Raw genomic sequence first — 9447 nt, forward strand, 5'->3', positions numbered from 1 at the left:
TGGCTCGGGGAGATGAGGGGCTGGGGGGCAGGACTGGGGGGCTGGGGTTTGGGGACATGCACCTGGGTAGGGGAAATGGGTCTGGGGTCCCAGGTACGGCCCCTGGATCAGGGACATGGGGAGATGGGTCTGGGGTCCCGGGTATGGCCCCTGGATCAGGGACATGGGGAGATGGGTCTGGGGTCCCGGGTATGGCCCCTGAATCTGGGTCAGGGATAGGGGGAGATGAGGAGATGGGTCTGGGGTCCCGGGTATGGCCCCTGGATCAGGGACATGGGGAGATGGGTCTGGGGTCCTGGGTATGGCCCCTGGCTCTGGGTCAGGGACATGGGGTGCTGTGGTTTGGGGTCTGGGGTCCTGCCTGGGACCCCGGGTGCTGTGGTTTGGGGTCTGGGGTCCTGGGTATGGCCCCTGGCTCTGGGTCAGGGACATGGGGTGCTGTGGTTTGGGGTCTGGGGTCCTGCCTGGGACCCCGGGTGCTGTGGTTTGGGGTCTGGGGTCCTGCCTGGGACCCTGGGTGCTGTGGTTTGGGGTCTGGGGTCCTGCCTGGGACCCTGGGTGCTGTGGTTTGGGGTCTGGGGTCCTGCCTGGGACCCCGGGTGCTGTGGTTTGGCTCCTGGCTTCTGGCCTGAAGCAGCGGTCCCAGTTCAGAGACATGGGACAGGGGGCCCGTGTGGGACAGGGACGTTCGGGGGTTCCTCGCCAAGACCCCCTCCCCACCGAGGCTTTTGTGTCGGGCTGCTGCTGCCCTCTGCCGAGACCCAGCCAGGGGCCCGGGCCAGCCTTCCTCCCCGCACGGCCTCCCTCCTCCTCCTCCAAGGGTCCCTGGGCACCGCCGGGACAGGGCGGGGGGTCTCGGCCAGCCAAACCTCCGCCGCCCCTGCAGCAGCCCCCTGCTCGCCCGGGCCCAGGCCCTGCCCCTCGCAGCCGGGGGATTTGAGGTGATTTTCTGCACTGTCCCCGTAGCAGCGCCTGCCGGCCCCTTCGCACGCGGACGGGGCTCCCCGACATCCCCATCCCGCGCTTGGGGGTCCCGGAGCCTCCCCCTCACTCCCCCTGGCCATTTCTGGGAGTATTTTTGGGGTCTCTCTGCTCCATCCCCCGGGCTTTCCCCCCCACGTCGTACCGGGGAGAACACATCAACCCCTATCGCGATAACTTTTCAACCGCCAGAGCCCCGCCAGCGATGCTCTCGCGGTGGCGGTGTCCTCCGACGCCCCAACCCACGGCATCTTTTCGGGGTTCCCAAAGCGGGCTGCCGGAGGATGCTCGCCCGCAACCGGGGGCTTCTTCCCGCCATCCTCATCCTCATCGGCCGCAGTTTGCTGCTCTTCCGCAGCCCGTCCAGGCCGTCCCTGATGACTCACGGCTGGTGGAGCCGATCCAGAGGTGTCCAACTCAGCCGATCCCGGCTTCCTTTGGCTGCAGCTCTTTTAACCGCCGCTTCGCTACGGGATTTACCGGCTGGCTAAATGCTGGTGCTAAATCAGCGGCGGGGTTGCTCTCTTGTGTCCGTGCTGACTCAGCGTTTGGGCTGCCGGCTCGCCGCAGAAGCACTAAATATACTTCTGCTGGGGTGGCAGATGGGTCCCTGCCATGGCTACCAGCCCCTGGGCTACTTGCCGTGCCCTGGATCCGGCCATGGAGGGCAGCTCCTCGTTTGGGGGTCCCCAGGTGAGCCCACAGCTCCCACCTCGCTGCTCCTCTGGCTTCAACCAGCTCAGGGACCAGGGCTTGGGGTTCCCAGGGCTTGTGGTCGCCCTCCGTTGCCTTCATCGCTTGGTTTAATGGTTGGACTCGATGATCTTCAGGATCTTTTCCAACGTAAATGATTCCATGATTTTAAGTAGCAGAAGGGCTTGGAGAGCAATAACCTGAGAGCCATCGGGAGAGATGGAGAAGGATACAGACCCACCGCCCCTTGAAGAGCATCAGGAGATCACCTGGAGGTCACTAACGGGGGCTGAGACTCGGGTGTTGGGCACCGATGGCTCCTCTCTCCTCCTCCACCGCTCCCAAAGGCTGCTGGGCCTCGGGACGCGATTCCCCGGCGCTGTGGGCGAGCTCCCGGCGGAGAAAAGGCCTTGACGCGGTGCGAGCCCTGCGATAACTACGGCGTGCCCCTGCCATCAACGCTGTTCTCAGCCCAAACCCAAACCACAAGCTGCTACGAAGAATTTAACTCCATCCCAGCCAAACCCAGTAGAGAAAGGAAGAAGGAAAGCAAGAAAACTCGTGGGTCGAGATGAAAAAATCATTTAATAAATGAAGGAGAAGTGGAAAAAGAGGGGAAGAAAACAAATAAACCAAAGTACGTGATGCCAAGGCCATGGCTCACCATCTCCCACCGTCCCGAGCAAAAGCTGGCCCAGCTCCCCCAGGCCCCGCCGGACTGGGGATGGCAACACCATCCCAGTGCTCCCAGCACTGCTGGGGTCACTGCTGGAGAGCCCGGCACCGTGCCGGATGCTATGAAAAAGAACAACTCCATCCCGGTCAAAACCAGTATACCCAGCAAGACTTGCACTTGAACACCATAGCAAGTGCAAGCATAGCAAGAGGTTGCACATTGCTTAATCCTGCCTAAAAGCTCCCCAGTCCTGCCTAAAAGCTCCCCAGTCCTGCCTAAAAGCCCCCCAGTCTTGCCTAAAAGCCCCCCATCCTGCCCAAAAGCCACCCGGTCCTGCCTAAAAGCCTCCCGGTCCTGCCTAAAAGCCTCCCGGTCCTGCCTAAACGCCCCCCCAGTCCTGCCTAAAAGCCCCCCAGTAAGCCCAGTACACCCGTTTTCTCCCCACACCACGATACACAACACAGCCAGCAAAATCACGGAGGAGCCGGGGGGGCTACGGCCACGGAACATCCCCCTCTGGGCAACCACTCAGCAGCGTGGCTTCGGTCCGGCGCTTGTAGCCGGCCCCGTCCTCCTGCAGCCGGCGGAGCCAGGAGAGGACGTTGTCCTGGGGGCATCGCCCCTCCTCGCGCGCCCACCGCATCTCCAACGGGAAGCCAAAAATAATTTGGTAGGGGGTTAGCGCCGCTCCCCGCGCCGACAGGGATCTGATCCCCGCCAGGATCAAGGGGAGCGTCTTCGCCCACTCCTTGCCGGCCCCGCGGAGCAGCCGCGGCAGGGCTGCGGTGGCCGGTCCCGCCTGCCCGGGTTGCAGGATGTCCCACTGGATCTCCATGCCGGATGCCGCCGTCATGGCATCCCGGAGGACGCGCGGCACACGCAGCAAACGGATGGCACGAGGAGTCCCGTACCATGCAAAAACCTCCCTGCAGAGCACCTCCGCCATCTCCTCCGCCGTCCTCTCCCACATCGGGAAGGCTTCCACCCACCCCGAAAACTCATCCTCCACCACCACGAGGGAGCGGAACCCCTCCTCGCTCTCGGGGACGCCACTGATGTAGCCCAGCTGGAGCTGCGACCACGGCCCCTCTGCCCGCTGGGGCAGCACCTCGCCCGCTCCGTCCTGGCCCGCAGCGCAGATCAGGCAGCTCTGCACCCAACGGGCCACCTGCCCGCTGTCACCTTCCCAGGCTGCCACCTCCCGCACCCTGGCCAGGGTCTCCTCCACCCCCTCGTGCCACCAGCTGTGACACTGGGCGATGATTTCTTGCTTCTCGTGCTTCGAAGGCTCCCAAATTTGCTGGCTGACCACGGCCCTGCCAGACATCGCCCTGGCCCTCCCGCCCGCTTTCTGGCTCCACTCCCTCTCCTCCGCGTCCTCGCTCCCATCCTCTCCCACGTACTTGATGTGCAGCATCCCCAGGTTGGCCTGGACCCACTGGAGGATGCTCGGCCATAGATCCTTGCCGGAGCTCGCCCACGGTCCCAACTCCCACTCGCCGATCTGGCTTTGCAACCTTTCCACCAAGGACGAGCAGCCGGTGTACAAATAGAGGGGCGAGGAGCTTCGGTGACGGCGCAGGAGCTCGCAGAGAGCCACCAGCTCCGCGCCCGGCACCGAGCCGCCCTCGGCCACCCCCAGCAGCCACCGCTCTTCCAGGTTGACCGCGGCAAAGCCGACGGAGTGAAACTTCGCGCTGGCCGTGAACCACACGTTGGCCTCGGGGACGTGGGAGGGCAGCAGCCGTAGGGCGGGAGCGGTGGGGACCGGGGTGCCGGGGGGGCGTCCCCACTCAGGCTGGGGTCCCCTCGCCATCGCTCCCCCGTTCACCAGCAGCAGAGTCCACTGCGCCGGGTGCAGGTGCGTCCTGTGGGACCCCAACGCTTCGCCCCTTAGGAGATACTTCCAAGGGGAATGGGGCATCTGGATAAGGATGGGGGCCGGCCCCGTGAGGGTCCTGAACGCCTGCACGGCCCAGACCGCCGCCAGGCACCCCTTCTCCTCCGGCAGGTAGGAGACCTCGTAGTCCTTCAGGATGCGGGAGCTGTGTGCCACCGGGACCAGCCGGCCCCGGTCGTTCTCCTGCAGCAAGGTGGCTCCTACCGCCTCTTTGCTGCTCGTTAACCTGATAACGAAGGGCTGGGATTTATCGGGGAATCGCAGGGTGGGTGCAGCCTGGAGGGCGTGTTTCAGGCGGCTCAGTGCCTGCTCCTGCTCCGGTCCCCATTCCCACCCGACCCGCTCCGTGGTGAGGCGGTGGAGCGGCCGGGCCAGCTCCCAGTAGCCGGGGATGTGATCCTGCAAGGAGCCAAAACGCCCGAGCAGGGAGCGGAGGCCGCGGACGCTCCGTGGGCTGGGCGCTCTGCTGAGGGCCTCCAGCTTTCTGGCCGGGATCTCTCACCCCTCGGCCCCGACTGTCACCCCCAGGTAGTCCACCTTGGGCTGGACGAGCTGCGCCTTCTCAAACTTGGCCTTAAAGCCTGTTTTTTGGATCAGCTCCAGGACTCTCTTCGTTCGGGCTTTGGTTTTCTTCAGGGTTTTCCCGGTGATGAGGATGTCATCGACGTAGGAAAAAACCCACGGTTTATCTCCTTGGGGCAGCCGGGACAACATCTGAGCCACCCGCCGGTGCACGATGGCGGTGGTGCTGTGGAAGCCCTGGGGCAGGCGGGTGAAGAGGTATTGCTGGCCCCTGAAGGTGAAGGCAAACCTGGCTCTGGAGCCTACTGCCAAGGGGATGGCGAAGGAGGAGTTCGATAGATCCACCGTCGAGAAATACCTGCTCTTGGGGCTGATGGTTGTGATGAGCGCGATCCTGTCCAGGTCCACCGGAGCCACCACCCTGGGGGTGGCCCTGTTGACAGCTTTGCAATTCAGCGTCAAGCGCCACGTCTTCCCGTCGGCCTTTCGGATGGGTTTTAAAGGGCTGTTGGAGGAAGAGAAGCCTTGCACCACCACGCCGTCATCCAGCAGGTCCTGCAAGATGCTCGCCACCGCATTTTCCACGTCTGCTGGAAAGGGGGGTTGCCGTTGGAAGGGCACCGGTGCCCCGTTCACCTCCTCCTTCTCGGACACCAGCCCGCAGTCCATCTCGTATCGCGCCCAGACGTCCAGGAATTCCTCCCTCCACTGCTCTTTGCTCCTGTCCTCTACCATCATGAAACAGTGGACCAGCGCTGCGGGCCTAGGAAGAGCTGGTGGACCTCCCTGCCCCAGGAGGTCATCGTCAGGGTCCTCCCAGATCTGCTCATTCCCAAACGGCTCCGGCACGGTGGGGAGGTGCTGATCGTCCCCATACACGGTCCCACCGACGGAGATGGGGACGTCGTGATACACGGCAAGGTCCTGCAGCCGCGGGCGCTGCTGCGCCGTGGTGACGTCCGCACGGGTGTCCACCAAAGCACCCACCTCCTCCGAGCTGCCCGCCCTGGCTCTCGTCCCCCGCCGCCCCTGCTCCTGCCGGTCGCTCTCCTTCCCCGTCTCCGTAGGGTACGTCTTGGTTTCCGTCTGCAGGATCACCTCCATCAGCCTGACCGCCAGGTCCCTCGTCGACCTCCCTTCCCACCTCGCCACGTCTTCTCCCAGCCGCTGCAGCTTCTCCCACACTTGCCTCCTCCGCTCCTCCCCGGACCTTCCTGCTGCCGATGGAGGCTTAAAGTCCTGCCCGCCTCCTCGAGGGATGGCGGCAGCATCCTTGTCCTCCACCCGCAACCCCAGGCTCCGGGGCGAGCCGGAGGTCCTTCCCTCCTCATCCCCACCGCCGCCTGCCTGCACCGGGCGCCGACTTTGACCCATCTCCTCCCCGCGGCCACCACCTCCCCTCGGCACGTCCCCAGCCCCTGCTTCGTGCCCGACCATCAGCTCATCCCAACCCTCTTCCCCGAGGTGTGAGACCCCGCTGCGGACTTTGACCGCCGTCACCAAGGCCACTGGTTCTTCCCGCCGGGCTTCCCCTCCTCGGGTGGCTTTTCCGCAGGTCCCCGGCTCCTCCGGCAGCCCCGGCGCTCTCCCCTCCAGCTTGGCGCGTCTCTCGGCAGCCTGTTCCCGCATCCTGGCAGCTCTCCGGCTCTCCTCGGCTCCTTGGGAAGCCCGGTGCTGTTTGCTCCCAACCTTCAACCGTGCCATGGGCCACAGCAACCGCAGGACCTTGCTCAAACCTTTACCGGGGTGCTGGATCCGGCAGAACTTGGCAAACTCCTCCTCCGGCTTCCCCGCCGCCGGTTGCTGGGGGATGGCATCTTCCACCCAGGGCTTGGGACCGCTTTCCCGGATGAGCACCCCCAAATCCGCCGCTTGCGAGGCCAGCGGTGGGGGGAGATCCCCTTTCCGTTTGTCCTTCCTGTGCCAGAAACCGGCCATCGCCCCGAAAACCGGGAAGGAAACCGGCTGTCACCCCGCCGGCCCCTCGCCTTCGTCTCCCACCGCCGTGGCACGGGGGGCTTGCGGTGGGATGGGGCGATGTCCCCCACCGAGGGATGTCCGTCTGTGGCAGCAGCGGCAGCGAAAGGGTTACAGGGCTGCTCTGGGCCTGGGGAGGAAGAGGAAGCTGGGGGAGGCAGAGGAAGGCTCCTCAGGCCTCTCTCAGGGGGAGGGATCGCAGAAAGGATGCAGCCAAAATGGCCCCTGCTGCAGAGATGTCCCCGCTTCCATGTGGGGAGCAGAGCCTGCACCCTCCTCCCCCGTGGCTACTGCTGGCCCGGGCCAGCTCCCACCCGGCCTGGGGCTACCGAGGCGGGGATGGAGGCAGAGGGGAGAGACCCCCACGCCAGCCCCTGACGGGCTGGGGAGAGCGTGCACCCCACGGCCTGGGGGACCCTGCACCCCCCTGCACCCCTGTGCACCCCGTATCCACGGCCTGGGGGGCCTTGCACCCCCGTGCACCCCGTGTCCCACCCACAGCCCCGGGGACCCTGCACCCCCGTGCACCCCCATTGCACCCCGTGTCCCACCCACAGCCTGGGGAGCCTTGCACCCCCCTGCACCCCTGTGCACCCCGTGTCCCACCCACGGCCCCGGGGACCTTGCACCCCCGTGCACACGCGTGTCCTGCACACAGTCCTGGGGACCCCGCACCCCCGTGCACCCTAATGCACACGCGTGTCCCGCACACGGCCCCAGGAGAACATGCACCGACATGTCCCCTGTACAGTCCCAGGCACCGTGCACCCCCACGCACCCCGCGTCCCACCCACGGCCCCGGGACCTTTGCACCCCCCTGCACCCCTGTGCACCCCGTGTCTCACCCACGGCCCCGGGGCCCTTGCACCCCCCTGCACCCCGTGTCCCACCCACGGCCCTGGGGACCTTGCACCCCCGTGGACCCCCACGCACCCCGTGTCCCACCCACAGCCCCGGGGACCTTGCACCCCCCTGCACCCCCCACACACCCCGTGTCCCACCCACGGCCCTGGGGATCTTGCACCCCCGTGCACCCCCACGCACCCCGTGTCCCACCCACGGCCCCGGGGCCCCCGCCCCCGCGCCCCCCCCCGCGCGCCCCGTACCGGGCGCGGGCGCTGCAGCGCTGCCGGGGTCCGGTCCCGCGGGGCCGGGGGCTGCTCCCTGCTCCTGGCGGGGGGGCCGCAGCCTCCCAGCCCCTGCGCGCCGGCCCCGCCCCTTTACTGGGCGCCAACCAGTTCTCCCAGTTCCCAAGGCTGCATTTTTGTACCGGGCTGGGATCACCGGCCGGGAACGTGTTTATCGCCCCGGGGGGGGGGGGGGGGGCTGCGGTTTCGGGCCGGGGGGGGGGCCATGGGGGGGCCGTGCCTCAGTTTCCCCTATGGCCGTGGGGGATGGCGCAGCTCCTGGGGGGGGGGCGATTCCGCACGCAGCCCCCACTGGGCACACGGCCGCGGGTGGGAAGGGGCTGCCCGCAGCACCCAGGGGAGGGGGAGCGGGGGTCCCCGGGGAGGGGGGGCAATGGGGTGCGCAATGCCCGGCGAGGTGTAACCCCCCCCTCCAGATTGCAGCACCCGGATTTGGGGTGCCCGCGGAGGGCCCCCCCTCCGTTTTGGGAGGGCGATGTCCAGGGCACGGCGCCCATCCCCGCGGCCCCGGGGCGCGGGAAGCACCGGGGGGGGGGGGGGGGGGCCGGGGCCGGTCCCGCCGGTTCCAGAAAGCTCCGGGGGCGGAGCGGGGCGGACCCGCAGCGCCGCGGCCGGATAAATAGGGGCGGGCGGGGGCGGGCGGCCGCGGCGGAGCCGGGCAGCCAGCAGGTAGGGCTTCCCTTCCCTTCCCTTCCCTTCCCTTCCCTTCCCTTCCCTTCCCTTCCCTTCCCTTCCCTTCCCTTCCCTTCCCTTCCCTTCCCTTCCCTTCCCTTCCCTTCCCTTCCCTTCCCTTCCCTTCCCTTCCCTTCCCTTCCCTTCCCTTCCCTTCCCTTCCCTTCCCTTCCCTTCCCTTCCCTTCCCTTCCCTTCCCTTCCCTTCCCTTCCCTTCCCTTCCCTTCCCTTCCCTTCCCTTCCCTTCCCTTCCCTTCCCTTCCTTCCCTTCCCTTCCCTTCCCTTCCCTTCCCTTCCCTTCCCTTCCCTTCCCTTCCCTTCCCTTCCTTCCCTTCCCTTCCCTTCCCTTCCCTTCCCTTCCCTTCCCTTCCCTTCCCTTCCCTTCCCTTCCCTTCCCTTCCCTTCCCTTCCTTCCCTTCCCTTCCCTTCCCTTCCCTTCCCTTCCCTTCCCTTCCCTTCCCTTCCCTTCCCTTCCTTCCCTTCCCTTCCCTTCCCTTCCCTTCCTTCCCTTCCCTTCCCTTCCCTTCCCTTCCCTTCCCTTCCCTTCCCTTCCCTTCCCTTCCCTTCCCTTCCCTTCCCTTCCCTTCCCTTCCCTTCCCTTCCCTTCCCTTCCCTTCCCTGTAATGAGTTTTTGCCAGTCTCAGCCAGCACTGGAAGCCCCCCCCAAGCCCCCTTCATGCCAGGGACACAGGGGGCCCCTGGGGGTGCTCCCGGGGGTGCCCCTCCCTGGGCTGGGGTGCAGTGGGGTGGGGGGGCTGGGGGCTCCCTGCCTGGTTTGGGGGTGCAGGGGTCATGCCTGGGGGTCAGCCAAGGGGGGGCCAGGGCCACCCCCGGGCGTGGGGGCCCCGCTGTGGGGCAGAGGTGGGGGCTGCGCACCC

Source organism: Platalea leucorodia (assembly GCF_965183815.1).
Source record: "Platalea leucorodia genome assembly, chromosome: 3".
NCBI lineage: Eukaryota > Metazoa > Chordata > Aves > Pelecaniformes > Threskiornithidae > Platalea > Platalea leucorodia.